This window comes from Vulpes vulpes, chromosome X (assembly GCF_048418805.1).
Source record: "Vulpes vulpes isolate BD-2025 chromosome X, VulVul3, whole genome shotgun sequence".
Taxonomy (NCBI): domain Eukaryota; kingdom Metazoa; phylum Chordata; class Mammalia; order Carnivora; family Canidae; genus Vulpes; species Vulpes vulpes.
This window is the reverse complement of record NC_132796.1, coordinates 67156104-67171984: the sequence shown is the minus strand read 5'-3', so window position 1 is coordinate 67171984 and position 15881 is coordinate 67156104. Positions and strand designations below refer to the sequence as shown.

The following is a 15881-nucleotide window of genomic DNA, read 5'->3' as shown; positions in this document are numbered from 1 at the left end:
GCTAATGAGAAAATTTTAAACAAATTCATGTACTAAATAAGTGGAATGTCATTTGCTTCTTTGACTTCCCAGGTCATTCAGGAAATCAAAAACTCAAGATTATTTTCATAATACTGGGGTCAGGATGATGGTGTAGGAAGAAATATGGTCAGAGGGGGCAAGATGGCGGAGAAGCAGGGTCCCCAAGTCACCTGTACCCACCAAATTACTTAGACAATTTTCAAATCATCCTGAAAACCTACAAATTCGGCTTAAGATTTAAAGAGACAATAGCTGGAATGCTACAGTGAGAAGAGTTCGCGCTTCTATCAAGGTAGGAAGATGCAAAACAAATTAAAGAAATAAAAGGCATCCAAGGGGAAGGGCCCCCATGAGGAGCGAGCTAAGGCAACGCGGTGAATACCCCTAGGACAGGAAATCCCATCCTGGAAAAGCAGGAGCTTCAACAATATCCCGGACAGAAAGGTGCTTGCAATGAGTTGAGGCAGGATCCCGGAGGGGAGGGGATGCCCTCAGGCTCCCGGGACACTAAGAGAGCACCTGCGCCACTGGGGAGAATGTGCCACACCCCGCAGCAGAGTTCCCAAAAGGGCTGCAGCATGCGCCCGGTGGGTCCCAGGAACAGCTTGGTGGCGGCTGAGGCGGCAGCTCCACGGGGAGGGGACTGCACGGCCCAGGACTGTGATTCAAGCAACGCAGGCCGTGGAGCGCAGGGGGCCAGGGGACACAGCCAAGGATCCGGTGCTCCCTCCAGGACAGGCAGAGGCCAGAAGGACACAGGACAGCAAGGACGCTACTGCCACTGGGGAGCTGATCTGTGCAGATCAGGGGCCCCTGCCCCCGGAGCATCCAAACCCCTGCGGACTGAGAGGTCCAGTAGGTACTGCGGGAGCTGACTCCAAGGCTGGAGAACTGGCCACCACCACTGTTATTGATCCCGCTGGGGCCTCACAGGATAAACAACTCCCACTGAGCCTCACAGTGGCCTCACAGGAAAAAAGGATAAACAACTTCCACTGAGCAGTGCACAGGCAGGGGGCTGAGCAGCTCCCCCCAGGTAAACACACATGAGAATCAGCACAGAAGACCCTTCCCCAAGAACACCAGCTAGAAGGACAGGGGAAAAACAAATTATTGAACAAGCAGTACTGGAAAGTTCCAGGGGAAGTCAAGAGAGTTACAGTATATAGAATCAGAGGATACTCCCCATTGTTTTTTCGTTTGTTCGCTTGCCCCCCTATTTTTCTTTCCTTTTCTTCTCCTTTTTTCTCCTTTTCTTTTTTTTTTTCCTTTTTCTTTTCTTTTGTCTCTTCTCTCTGTTTCTCCTTGTCCCAACACAACTTGTTTCTGGCCACTCTACACTAAGCAAAATGACTAGAAGGAAAAACTCACCTCAAAAGAAAGAATCAGAAACACTCCTCTCTCACACAGAGTTACAAAATTAGGATTACAATTCAATGTCAGAAAGACAAGTCAGAAGCACAATTATAAAGCTACTGGTGGCTCTTGAAAAAAGCATAAAGGACTCAAGAGACTTCATGATTGCAGAATTTAGATCTAATCAGGCAGAAATTAAAAATCAATTAAATGAGATGCAATCCAAACTGGAGGTCCTAATGACAAACGTTAACAGGTAGAAGAACGACTGAGTGACATGGAAGGCAAGTTGATGGCAAGGAGGGAAACTGAGGAAAAAACAGACAAACAATAAAAAGATCATGAGCATAGGTTAAGGGAAATAAAAGCCTCAGAAGGAAAAATCTACATTTAATTGGGGTTGCCCAGGGCGACAAAAGAGACAGAGGTTCAGAATATGTATTTGAACAAATGATAGCTGAAAACTTTCCTAATGTGGGAAGGGAAACCAGCATTCAGATTCAGAAAATAGAGAGATTGCCCCCCTAAATAAAAAACGCTCAACACCCTGACATTTAATACTGAAACTTGCAAATTACAAAGATAAAGAGAAGATCCTTAAAGCAGCAAGAGACAAGAAATCTCTAACTTTTATGGGGAGAACTATTAGGTTAACCGCAGACCTCTCCACAGAGACCTGGCAGGCCAGAAAGGGCTCGTAGGATATATTCAGGGTCCTAAATGAGAAGAACATGCAGCCAAAAATACTTTATCCAGCAAGGTTCTCATTCAGAAGAGAAGGAGAGATAAAGAGCTTCCAACATAGGCAGAAACTGAAAGAAAACCTGGCCACCAAACCACCTCTGCAAGAAATATTAAGGGGGATTCTGTAGTAGAGAAAGTCCAAGGGAAAAATCCACAAAAACACGGACTGAATAGGTATCATGATGACACTAACTTCATATCTTTCAATAGTAACTCTGAACGTGAATGGACTTAATGACCCCATCAAAAGGCGTAGGGTTTCAGACTGGATAAAAAAGGAAGACGCACCTATTGGCTGTCTACAAGAGACTCATTTTAGACCTAAGGACACCGACAGCCTGAAAACAAAAGGTTGGAGAACCATATACCATTCAAATGGCCCTCAAAGAAAGCAGAGGGAGCCATCTTATATCAGATAAACTAAAGATTATCCCTAAGACTGTAGTGAGAGATGAAGAGGGACACTATATCATACTTAAAGGATCTATCCAACAAGAGGACTTAACAATCTCAATATTTATGACACGAATGTTGGAGCTACCGAGTATATCAATCAACTAATAACCAAAGTTAAGACAAATTAGGTAATAATACACTTATACTTGTAGACTTGAATACGGTGCTTTCTACAATTGACAGGTTGTATAAGCACAACATCTCCAAAGAAACAAGACCTTTAAACGATACACTGGACCAGAGGGATTTCACAAATATTTGCAGGACTTTACATCCAAACGCAACTGAATACACATTCTTCTGAAATGCACATGGAACATTCTCCAGAAAAGAGCACATACTGGGTCAGAAATCAGGTCTGAACTGATACCAAAAGATTGGGATCGTCCACTGCATATATTCAGACCATAATGCATTGAAATTAGAACTAAATCACAAGAAGAAGTTTGGAAGGATTTCAAACACATAGAGGTTAAGGACCATCCTGCTAAAAGATGAAAGGATCAACCAGGAAATTAGAGAAGAATTAAAAAGATTCATGGAAACTAATATGAATGAAGACACAACCATTCAAAATCGTTGGGATACAGCAAAAGCAGTCCTGAGGGGGAAATACATCGCAATACAAGCATCCATCCAAAAACTAGAAAGAACTCAAATACAAAAGTTGACGCACCTAAAGGAGCTGGAGAAGGAACAGCAAATGAAACCCTCACCCAGCAGAAGAAGAGAGTTAATAAACATTCGAGCAGAATTCAATGAAATAGAGACCAGAAGCACTGTGGAACAGATCAACAAAACCAGGAGTTGGTTCTTTGAAAGAATGAATAAGATAGATAAACCATTAGCCAGCCTTATTAAAAAGAAGAGAGAAAAGACTCAAATTAATAAAATCATGAATAAGAAAGGAGAGATCACCACCAATACCAAGGAAATACAAACGATTTTAAAAACATTATGAGTAGCTTTACACCAATATATTAGGCAATCTAGAAAAAATGGACGCATTTCTGGAAAACCACAAACTACCAAAACTGGAACAGGAAGAAATAGAAAACATGAACAGGCTGATAACCAGGGAGGAAAATGAAGCAGTCATCGAAAACCTCCAAAGACACAAAAGTCCAGGGCCAGATGGCTTCTTTGGGGAATTCTAGCAAACGTTTAAAGAAGAAACCGTACCTATTCTACTGAAGCTCTTCAGAAAGACAGAAAGAGATGGAATAATTCCAAACCCGTTCTATGAGGTCAGTATCACCTTAATTCCAAAACCAGACAAAGGCCCCACTAAAAAGGAGAATTATAGACCAATATCCCTGGTGAACATGGATGCAAAAATTCTCAACAAGATACTAGCCAATAGGATTAATCAATACATTAAGAATATTATTCACCATGATCAAGTGGGATTTATCCCCAGGATGCAAGGCTGATTCACCAGTCCTAGAGCAATCAATGTGATTCATCATGTCGGCAAGAGAAAAAACAAGAACTATAGGATCCTATAAATAAATGCAGAGAAACCATTGGACAAAATACAGCATCCATTCCTGATCAAAACACTTCAGAGTGTAGGGATAGAGGGAACATTCCTCAGCATTTTAAAAGCCATCTATGGAAAGCCCACAGCAAATATCATTCTCAATGGGGAAACATTGGGAGCCTTTCCCCTAAGATCAGGAACAAGACAGGGATGTCCACTCTCATCACTGCTATTCAACATAGTACTAGAAGTCCTAGCCTCTGCAATCAGACAAAAAGAAAAAAAAAGGCATTCAAATTGGCAAAGAACTCAAACTCTCCCTATTCGCAGATGACATGATACTTTACATAGAACACCCAAAAGGCTCCACCCCAAGATTGCTAGAACTCATTCAGCAATTTGGCAGTGTGGCAGGACTCAAAAATCAATGTCCAGAAGTCAGTGGCATATCTATCCACTAACAATGAGACTGAAGAAAGAGAAATGAAGGAGTCAATCCCACTTATAATTTCACCCAAAAGCATAAGATACCTAGGAATAAACCTAACCAAAGAGGTAAAGGATCTATACCCTAAAAACTACAGAACACTTCTGAAAGAAATTGAGGAAGACACCAATAGATAGAAAGATAGTCCATGCTCATGTATTGGAAAAATTAATATTGTGAAAATGTAAATGGTACCCAGGGCAATGTACACATTTAATGCAATCCCTATCAAAATACCATGGACTTTCTTCAGAGAGTTGGAACAAATCATCTTAAGATTTGTGTGGAATCAGAAAAGACCCCGAATAGCCAGGGGAATTTTAAAAAAGAAAACAATAGCTGAGGGAATCACAATGCCAGATTTATGGTTGTACTACAAAGCTGTGGTCATCAAGACAGTTGGGTAATGGCACAAAAACAGACACATAGATCAATGGAACAGAATAGAGAATGCAGAAGTTGACCCTCAACTTTATGGTCAAGTAATATTCGACAAAGGAGGAAACACTATCCACTGAAAAAAAAGAAAGTCTCTTCAATAAATGGTGCTGGGAAAATTGGACATCCACATGCAGAAGAATGATACTAGATCATTCTCTTACATCATACACAAAGATAAACTCAAAATGGATGAAAGCTCTAAATGTGAGACAAGAATCCATCAAAATCCTAGAGGAGAACACAGGTAATACCCTTTTTGAACTCGGCCACAGTAACTTCTTGCAAGATACATCCATGAAGGCAAGAGAAACAAAAGCAAAAATGAACTACTGGGATTCATCAAGATAAGAAGCTTTTGCACAGCCAAAGAAAGAGTCAACAAAACTAAAAGACAACCTACAAAAGGGAGAAGATATTTGCAAATGACCTATCAGATAAACAGCTACTATCCAAGATCTATAAAGAACTTATGAAACTCAACAGCAAAGAAACAAACAATCCAATCATGAAATGGGCAAAAGACATGAACAGAAATCTCACAGAGGAAGACATAGACATGGCCAGCAAGCACATGAGAAAATGCTCCGCATGACTTGCCATCAGGGAAATACAAATCAAAACCACAATGAGGTACCCACTCACACCAGTGAGAATGGGGAACATTAACAAGGCAGGAAAACACAAATGTTGGAGAGGATGTGGAGAAAGGGGAAATCTCTTGCACTGTTGGTGGGAATGTGAACTGGTACAGACACTCTGTAAAACTGTGTGGAGGTTCCTCAAAGAGTAAAAAATAAATCTGCTGTACGACCCAGCAATTGCACTGCTGGGGATTTACCCCAAAGATACAGATGCAGTGAAATGCCGGGACCCCTGCAACCCGATGATTATAGCAGCAATGTCCACAATAGCCAAATTGTGGAAGGAACATCGGTGTCCATAGAAAGATGAATGGATAAAGAAGATGTGGTTTATGTATACATTGGAATAGTACTCAGCCATTAGAAACGACAAATACCCACCATTTGTCTCAGCGTGGATGGAAATGGAGGGTATTATGCTGAGTGAAATAAGGGAATTGGAGAAGGAGAAACATTATATGGTCTCATTAATTTGGGGAATATAAAAAATAGTGAGAGGGAATAAAGCGGAAAGGAGAAAAAATTAGTGGGAAATATCAGAAAGGGAGACAGAAAATGAGAGACTCGTAACTCTGGTAAATGAACAAGCGTTGGTAGAAAGGGAGGTGGGTGGGGTACAGGATGAATGGGTGGCGGGCACTGAGGGTGGCACTTGATGGGATGAACGCTGGGTGTTATGCTATATGTTTGCAAATTGACCTCCAATAAAAAGTAAATAAATAAAATTTTTTTTAAAAAAGAACTCAAATAAAAAACAAATTAATTAATTTAAAAAAGGAAGAAATATGGCCACAACTCAAGTTAAAAAAACATTTACACACACACACACACACACACACAGAAAGGAATAAAATTTTATTTTTTTAAGATTTATTCATTTTTTCTTTTTTTAAGATTTTATTTATTTATTCATGAGAGACACAGAGAGAGGCAGAGAAACAGGTAGAGGGAGAAACAGGCTCCATGCAGGGAGCCCAAATTGGGACTCGATCCCAGGTATCCAGGATCACCCCCTTGGCTGAAGGCGGCACTAAACCACTGAGCCAACAGGGCTGCCCCAAGATTTATTTATTTTAGTGAGCAAGAAAAGAGAGAGACAGACAGACAGAGTGAGTGTGGGGAGAGGCACAGGGAAAGAATCTTTAAGCATACTTCCCACTGCATATGGAGCCAGACTTGGGACTCCATCTCACCACACATAAGATCATAACTTGATCTGAAACCACAAGTGGGACACTTAACAAATTTGGACACAGAATTTGCCCAGGTGCCCCCCCAAACAAAATTTTAAAAGGGTGGACTGAAAAGTTTCTCTTCACATATAATGGACATTTACATTGTTTTGTTATTGAAAAATAGGTTTCAGAATTATTTTCTTTAATGTTTCATCCCATACATTTAACTTTACTGAATTGGAAAAATGAAACTTAAAACTTCAATATCAAGCAGTTCAACTCTGTAACCTCATTTAAACTTGAAAAGAGATTGTACTTTTAGAATGATCAAATGATTGTACATTAATACAAATTATATTTCTCTTACAATTTTAATTGCCTAGGATCCAAAAAGTGGTATTCCACAAAATCTGACAAAACGATACGTTGAGCCTAATGGAATGCTCCTTCAGATAGTTAACCAAAACACTTGCATAAGATACTAAAAGAAATAAAATGAAAGGTTAAATTATAATGTGTTTTGGGGAGAAGTTAGGATGGCAGAGGATTAGGGGGTACCAATGCTTGCCTCATCCTTCAAATACTACATAAATATAAAATCATTCTGAAGTAAAGAAATTATTATGAGTACTGATAGACCAAACTCCACAACTAGAGGAGAGATGAGCCATGTCATGGAAGGTAGGAGATGGAGAGACGTGATTTAGGGAAGAAGAAAATTGCAGATGCTGGTGGGGCGGGCGGGGAGGAAAGAGAGCGAGAGAATGAAAGAGACAAAGAAATGCAGTATACAGGGGATTGCACAACAAAAACACTTACCCAAAAGCATTCACTGGAAATATGAGACAGGCATCTTATCAGGAGTTTTTATAACTAGCAGAGATACAAGACTTAAGTTTTAGAAGTCTGCACCATGGCCAATATGGAGCCCGGGGGATGTAGTGGTACACCAGTGGAGGCGGCAGATCGAACAATCTGAATATCCTCTGGAATGCACTTGAAGAGAAAGTTCTCCCTGCTTGGAGTGTATCTGCTAGAAGAGGCAGTGCATATGTGGGAACAAAAGGACCAGTGGGTGGCACTGTGCTGCCCAATTCCTTAGCATAAAGGGACAGGTCTCAGCTGGTTAGAGCAGCTTACCGGGATGTTGGCTTTTTGCTGCACTTTACTGTAAACTCCATGTTGGTGCAACTGCATGTATGGGACAAAGTGGTACCAGGACTAGTATGGCACAACACTCCCTCAGAGGATCAGAATGGCTCCACACTCGCTGGAAACCCAAAGTTAGAGGAGTTTTGCAATGTAGTTGATGTGCCTGAGATAAACCACAGGTGCACTGCACTGCTGGGCAGGTAGATGGCCTGGACATATACAGGGTGAATGCAAGGATCTGAGAGAAGTTTGGAACACACAAAAGGAGACATTTCGCTCCTTTGTGAGGGAATCCCAGACACTAGCAAGTACAAACTGTCTATGTCAGGGACAAGAAAGAGGACAGGTACCATTTTTCTCTACTCCCTTATCAGCAAAGACTGACTTCAGAGAGCAGCACAGTGCTCACAGTGGAGGCCAGAGGCACCTACATCAAGCCCTATTCTACAGTGCTCTGCAAGCGCTTCTTCACTAGGGCAAGTATGCCTGAGAATCAGTGCAGTGAGGCTCACCTCCAGAGGAGCAGAACAAACCCCAACATGCACTATTTCTACTGACCATAGAGTGCTACAAAGCTTCAGCTCTACTGGAAAGAGAATGAGGACTCTTGACAAGCAGACCAGAGCTCCTAAAGTACTAGGCCCTGAAAATTATACAACCTCTTCTTAATAAATCTATTACTCTAAGGAACAGGAAACATAACAGGCTTTCCTAACATACAGAAGAAGACAGAGACATAGATAAAATACCAAAAAGGAAAAATGTATCCAAAACAAAACCAAGAAAAGGTCATGGTCCAAGATCTACTATAAACAGATATAAGTAATATTCCTGATAAAGAACTTAAGAGAACTAACATAAGGAGTCTATCTCGGCTTGAGAAAAACACAAAGGATACCAGGTGGTCCCTCAGACTAAAACACTAGTCAGGCCACAATAAAAACTACTATAACCGAATGTGAAACTGATTGGACGTAATGACACAGAAAAACAAAAGAACTATGGGAACAAATAAATGATATATAAGATAAAACTAGGGAAAATAATAGTGTTAAGAAGGAAAGAAAATTTTTTCAATTTTTTATTGGAGTTCAATTTGCCAACATATAGCATAACACCCAGTGCTCATCCCATCAAGTATCCCCCCCCAGTGCCCATCACCCAGTCACCCCACGCCCAACCACCTCCCCTTCGACCCTCACTAGTTCATTTCCCAGAATTATGAATCACTCATGTTCTGTCTCCCTTTCTGATATTTCCCACGCATTTTTCTCCTTTCCCCTTTATTCCCTTTCACTATTTTTTATGTTCCTCAAATGAATGACACCATATAATGTTTGTCCTTCTCCGATTGACTTATTTCACTCAGAATAATACCCTAATCTGTCTGGGTCTTGCATGTTTAGCCAGTCTGAAACCCTGTGCCTTTTGATGGGGTCATTAAGCTCATTCACGCTCAGAGTCAATATTGAAAGAGAACCTTGCTGGATAAAGTATTCTTGGCTGCATGTTCTTCTCATTTAGGACCCTGAATATATCTTGCCAGCCCTTTCTGGCCTGCCAGGTTTCTGTGGAGAGATCTGCTGTTACTCTAATACTTCTCCCCATAAAGGTTAGGGATCTGTTGTCTCTTGCTGCTTTAAGGATCTTCTCTTTATCTTTGGAATTTGCAAGTTTCACTATTAAATGTCGAAGTGTTGAGTGGTTTTTATTGATTTTAGGGGAGGGGGGATCTCTCTGTCTCCTGGATCTGAATGCCTGCTTTCCTTCCCAAGTTAGGGAAGTTCTCAGCTCTGATTTGTTCAAATACACTTTCTGGTCCTTTGTCCCTTTCGACGCCCTCTGGTACCCCAATTAAATGTAGATTTTTCCTTCTGAGGCTGTCATTTATTTCCTTTAACCTATCATCATTATCTTTTAATTGTTTTTCTCTTTTTTCCTCAGCTTCCTTCCTTGCCATCAACTTGTCTTCTATGTCACTCACTCATTCTTCACTCGTTAACCCTCGTCGTTAGGACCTCCAGTTTGGATTGCATCTCATTTAATTGATTTTTAATTTCAGCCTTAGTAGATCTAAATTCTGCATTCATGAAGTCTCTTGAATCTTTTATGCTTTTTTCTAGAGCCACCAGTAGCATTATAATTGTGCTTCTGAATTGGCTTTCTGACATTGAATTGCAATCCAAATTTTGTAACTCTGTGGGAGAGTGTACTGTTTTTGATTCTTTATTTTGTGGTGAGCTTCTCCTTCTAGTCATTTTGCTCAGTGCAATGTGGCCAAAAACAAGTTGTACTGGAAAAAGGAGAAAAAGAGGAAAAAAAGAGGGGCGGGACCAACAAAAACAAAAAACAATGTGGAGTATCCTCTGACTCTGTATACTGTAAATCCCTTGACTTTCCCTGGAACTTCCCACTGCTCTTTGGTCAATAATACGCTTTTCCCCTATCCTTCTAGCGGGTCTTCTGAGGGGAGGGGCTTGCTGTGCTGATTCTTAGGTTTGTGGACCTGGGGGAGCTGCCCAGCCCCCTGCTAGGTGCACAGCTCAGTGTTAGCTGTATATCCTGTGAGGACCCTGCTCAGTCCCAGGTACAAGGCGACACCAGGAGGAGGAACAACAGTGGCGGCATCCAGCTCTCCAACTCTGGAGTCAGCTCCCGCAGTAACTACCTCAGCTCCCAGTCTGCAGGGGACTGGATGGTCCGAGGGCAGGGGTCGCTGATTTGCACAGCTTAGGGCTGCCGAGCAGCAGGAGCGTCCTCGGTTGCCTGGGCCCTCCAGTCCTTCGCCTGTCCCAGGGGGAGCCCCGGATCCTGGGCTGCGTCCCCCAGCGCCCTTGGCTCCCGGGCCTGCACTGCTGGCATGGCGCTCCCAGCCTCGCAGAGCCGCTGCCTGAGCTGCTGCCCGAGCTGCTCCCAGCCCCGGGGGCGTGCGCTCCAGCCCTTTAGGGAGCTTGGCCCGCAGTGTGTGGCGAGCTCTCCCCTGGGTCACAGTTCCCCTGTTAGTGCCCCTGGGAGCCTGAGGGCATCCCTGCTCCTCCTGGGATCCTGCTCGAGCTCCCTGGGAGCGCCTTTCCCTCTGGGAAGATTGGTAAAGCTCCTGCTTCTCCAGTACTGGGATTTCCTGTCCTGGGGGCACCCGCCCCGACCTTAGCCCAATTTCTCAAGGGGGCCCCTCCCCCTTGGATGCTTTTTTATTTCTTTATTTTTTCGTCTTCCTACCTTGATAGAAGTGCAAACTCTTCTCACTATAGCATTCCAAATTCGTAGGTTTTCAGGATGATTTGAAAGTTATCTAGGTAAATTGGTGGGGACTGGTGACTTGGGGACCCTACTCTTCTGTCATCTTGCCCTGCATCCGCCAAGAAAAATTTTCAATAGTGAATGTAGACTTAGGGAAATTAGCAGATTCCATCAACCATAATAACATTTGTTTTATAGGAGTCCCAGAAGAAGAGGAGAGAGAAAATGGTGTAGAAAATTTAATTAAAGAAATACTAATTGAAAAATTCACTAATCTGGGGAACTAAACAGATATCCAAATCCAGGAGGCAAGAGTACAGCCATCAAAATCAACAAAAGCAGGCAAACACTAATAGAAATTCTAGTCAAATTTGAAAAATAAAGAGATAGATAAACAAAAAATTGTAAAAGCTGAAAGGAAATATAAATCTATAACTTAGAAGGAAAGACAAATAAGGTTAACAACAGACTTATCCACAGAAACTTGACAAACCAGAAGAAAGTGGCATGATATATTCAACATGCAAAGTACAAAAAGTATGCATCTAAGAATATTCTATCCAGCAAGGCTAACATTCAGAATAGAAGGGGAGATAAAGAGTTTCCCAGGGGAAAAAAAAAAAAAAAAACAAACAGAGTTTGTAACCACCAATACAACTCAGCAAGAAATATTAAAGATGATGCTTTTAATAATGAAGATAGGCCAAAAATGACAAAGACTGGAAAGGAACAGAGAAAATCTCCAGTAACAATGACTTTACAATACAATGGGAAAAAAATCATATCTATCGATAATTATTCTGAATGTCAAAGGAATAAATGCTCCAAACAAAATACGTAGGGTAAAAGAATGGATTAAAAATATGATGTTCTAAAACCTTTAAGATGCAGTAAAAGTGGTCATAAGAAGAAAGCAATAGAGGCCTACTTGAAGAAGCAAAAGACATCTCAAATGCACAACCTAACCTTACACCTAAAGGAGCTAGAAAAGGAACAAAATAAAGCCTAAAGCCAGCAGAAGAAGGGAAATAAAAAAGAATAGAGGAGAAATAAATAATATAGAAACAAACAACAAGAACAAAAAGTTCTTGTATGTTCGAGTATGACATATCAAAGAAACTAGGAACTGGTCCTTGAAAGAATTAACAAAATTGTTAAACCACTAGCCAGACTTGTCTAGACGAAATAAATAAAATCACAATTTATAGGAGAGTTCACAACCACCACTGTAGAAACACAAAAATTAGAAAGGAAAATTATAAAAATTGTATGACAAAAATTGGGCAGTCTAGAAGAAATAGATAAATTTGTAGACATATATAAACTAACAAAACTGAAATAGGAAGAAATAGAAAACTTAAAAAGACTGATAAGCAGTGAAGAAATTGAATCAGAAATCAAAAAGCACCCAATGAACAAGACACCTGGACCAAAAGGTTTCCAGGGAATTCTAACAGACACATAAAGAAGAGTTAATACTTATTCTTCCCAAACTGTTACAAAAAATAGAAATGAAAGTAAAACTTCCAAACTCATTCTATGAGGCCAGAATTATCTTAATTCCAAAACTAGACAAAGACCCCCCTAAAAAAGAGAATAAAAGCCAATATTCCTTATGAACATGGATGCAAACATGGTTATCAAAATACTGGGAAATCAAATCCAAAAGTACATTAAAAGAATCATTCACCACACCAGTGGGATTTATTCCTGGAATGCAAGGGTGGTTCCATAATATTCACAAATAAATCAACGTGATACACCACATTAATTAAAGAAAGGATAGCAACCATATGATCCTCTCATTAGTTGCAGAAAAAGCATTTTACAAAGTACAGAATACATTCTTGATAAAAACCCTCAACAAAATAGGGATAGACAGAATATAATTCACTATCATAAAGACTATAAATGAAGGACTCACAGCTAATATCATTCCAATGACAAAAAAAACTGAAAGCTTTCCCCCTAAGGTCAGGAACACGATAGGAATGTCTCTTCTCACCATTTGTTCAACATACTGCTGAAAGTCCTAGACTCAGCAATAATAAAACAGAAATAAAAGGTATCCAAATCAGCAAAGAAGAAGTCAAACTTTCACTCTTTGTAGATGACATTTATTATGTAAAAAGCCAAAAGATTCCACCTAAAAAAATGCCAGTACAAAAAAAAAAAAATGCCAGTACAGATACATGACTTCAGTAAAATCACAGGATACAAAATCAATGTACACAAATCTGCTGCATTTCTATACACCAATAATGAAGGAGCAGAAACAGAAATCAAGAAAACGATCCCATTTACAATTGTTCCAAAAGCCTTAAGAGTCCTGAGAATAAACCTAACCAAACAGGTAAAAGATCTCTGTTCTGGAAACAATTGAACACTTCTGAAAGAATTTTTTTTTTTTTTTTTTTTTTTTACTTCTGAAAGAAATTGAAGCTAACTCAATGAAATGCAAAAATATTCCATGCTAACAAATTGGAAGAACAAATATTGTTAAAATGTCTATACTATGTAAAGCAGTCTACACATTCAAAGCAATCCCTATCAAAATACCACTAGCATTTTTCACAGAGGTAAAATAAGCAATTGTAAAATTTGTATGGAACCACATAAAAACCTGAATAGACAAAAAATCTTGAAAAAGCAAAGATGGGGGCATCACAATTCTGGACTTCAAGCCATACTACAAAGCTGTAGTCATCAAGATACTTTAGTACTTGGCACAAAAACAGATACATTGATCAATGGAACAGAATAGAAAACCCAGAAATGGACCTACAACCATATGGTCAAATAATCTTTGGTTAAGGCAGAAAGATCATACAATGGAAAAAAGACAGTCTGTTCAACAAATGGTCTTGGGGAAACCGGGTAGCATCATGTAAAAGAATGAAACTGGACCACTTTCCTACACCATACACAAAACTAAATTGAAAATGGATTAAAGACCTAATTGTGAGATAGGCAGCCATCAAAATCCTAGAGGAAAACACAGACAGGAGTCTCTTTCACATCAGCTTGTTACTGAATATGTCTACTAGAAGCAAAAGAAACAGAAGCAAAAATGAACTATTGGGACTTCATCAAGATAAGAAGCTTCTTTATAGCAAAAATAATCAACAAACATAAAAGATGAGCTTTGGAATGGGTGAAGGTATTTGCCAATGAAATATCTAATAAAAGGTTAGTATCCAAAATCTATAAATAACTTATCACACTCAACACCCAAAAACCAAATAATCCAGTTAAGAAATGGGCAGAATATGAATAGGCATTTTTCAAAGAAGTCATAAAGATGGCTAACAGATATAAAATGCTATACATCATCCTTTGTGAGGGAAATACAAATCAAACCTATAATGACATACCACCTCATGACTATCAAAACAGCTCAAATTAACAATACAGAGAATAGCAAATCGTGGCAAGGATGCAGAAAAAGGGGAACCCTCTTATACTGTTGGTGGAAATGCAAACTGGTACAGTCATTCTGGAAAACAGTTTAGAGATTCCCCCAAAAGTTAAAAATCATACTTACCCTACAACTCAGCAATTGCACTAGTAGTATCCAAAGGACACACAAATACTGAATCAAAGGGGCACATGCACCCAGCTGTTTATATTAGCATTATCAACAATAGTTAAATTATGGAAATAACCCAAATGTCCATTGACCGATGAATAGATAAAGAAGACGTGGTGTGTGTGTGTGTGTGTGTGTGTGTGTGTGTGTGTGTGTGTGAATGTGTGTTTGATATTACTCAGTCATCAAAAAGAATGAAATCTTGGCACAAGCAAGGACATGGATGGAGCAAGAGTATATTATGCTAAGCAAGTTAAGTCAGTCAGAGAAGGACAAATACTATATGATTTCATTTAAATGTAAAATATAAGAAACAAGACAGATGAATGTGAAGGAAAGAAATACTTTTAAAAAGGGAAAGACAAATCATGAGAGACTCTTAGCTATGGAGAACAAACTGAGGGTTGTTGGAGGGGAGGTGGGAGGAAATGGGCTAAATGGGTGATAGGTATTAAGGAGGGAACCTGTGATGACCACTGGGTGTTATACGTAAGTGATGAGTCACTAAATTCTACTCTTTACACTGTATGTTAAGAAACTAGCAGATGCACACTAAGCAGAAAAGACCATCTGAGTGGTGAATATCCATTTACTGCATCCAGCCCATCCCTTACCTCATTCAGGGCACCAAGGTGAACCAAACAACCCTGCATACATAGAGTAAATACTGCATATGTTCATCTATAGAATATATGCCTTTTATTATGTGTCACTTTGAGTCATTTTAAAAGGCCATATTATACAATTAACATTATTTCTGTTTCTAAAATTGATATATCTTACTGTCTACAATTGTCTTTAGAGTATATAGAACAATAAAAAAGTATATTTACTGTTAATAAATATTCATCCTCATAAATCCAACTTTTGGAAATTAAAAAATATCAAACACAAGTCTGAAGAAACAGTGGGTGTTGGAATTAGATAATAATAGTGTTTGGGTTAAACATGCAATGCTAATTAATTAATGTTCCATGTAGGTTAGTCCAAATTGTTTCTAATCTTTAAAAATTTCAAACCCACTCCAGATCTTCCACAATCAGTAAGTGACCATGTTTCCTAGGTCACTGAGAACATGCAGCCTTTTTAACTTCAC

At 39.7% G+C, this 15881-nt stretch overlaps 1 protein-coding gene across 6 annotated transcripts in view; it reads right to left on the bottom strand.

The window, feature by feature from the left end:
• DIAPH2 (diaphanous related formin 2) overlaps positions 1-15881 on the bottom strand; it is a 1085411-nt gene that overhangs the window by 708072 nt on the left and 361458 nt on the right. The window lies entirely within an intron of this gene.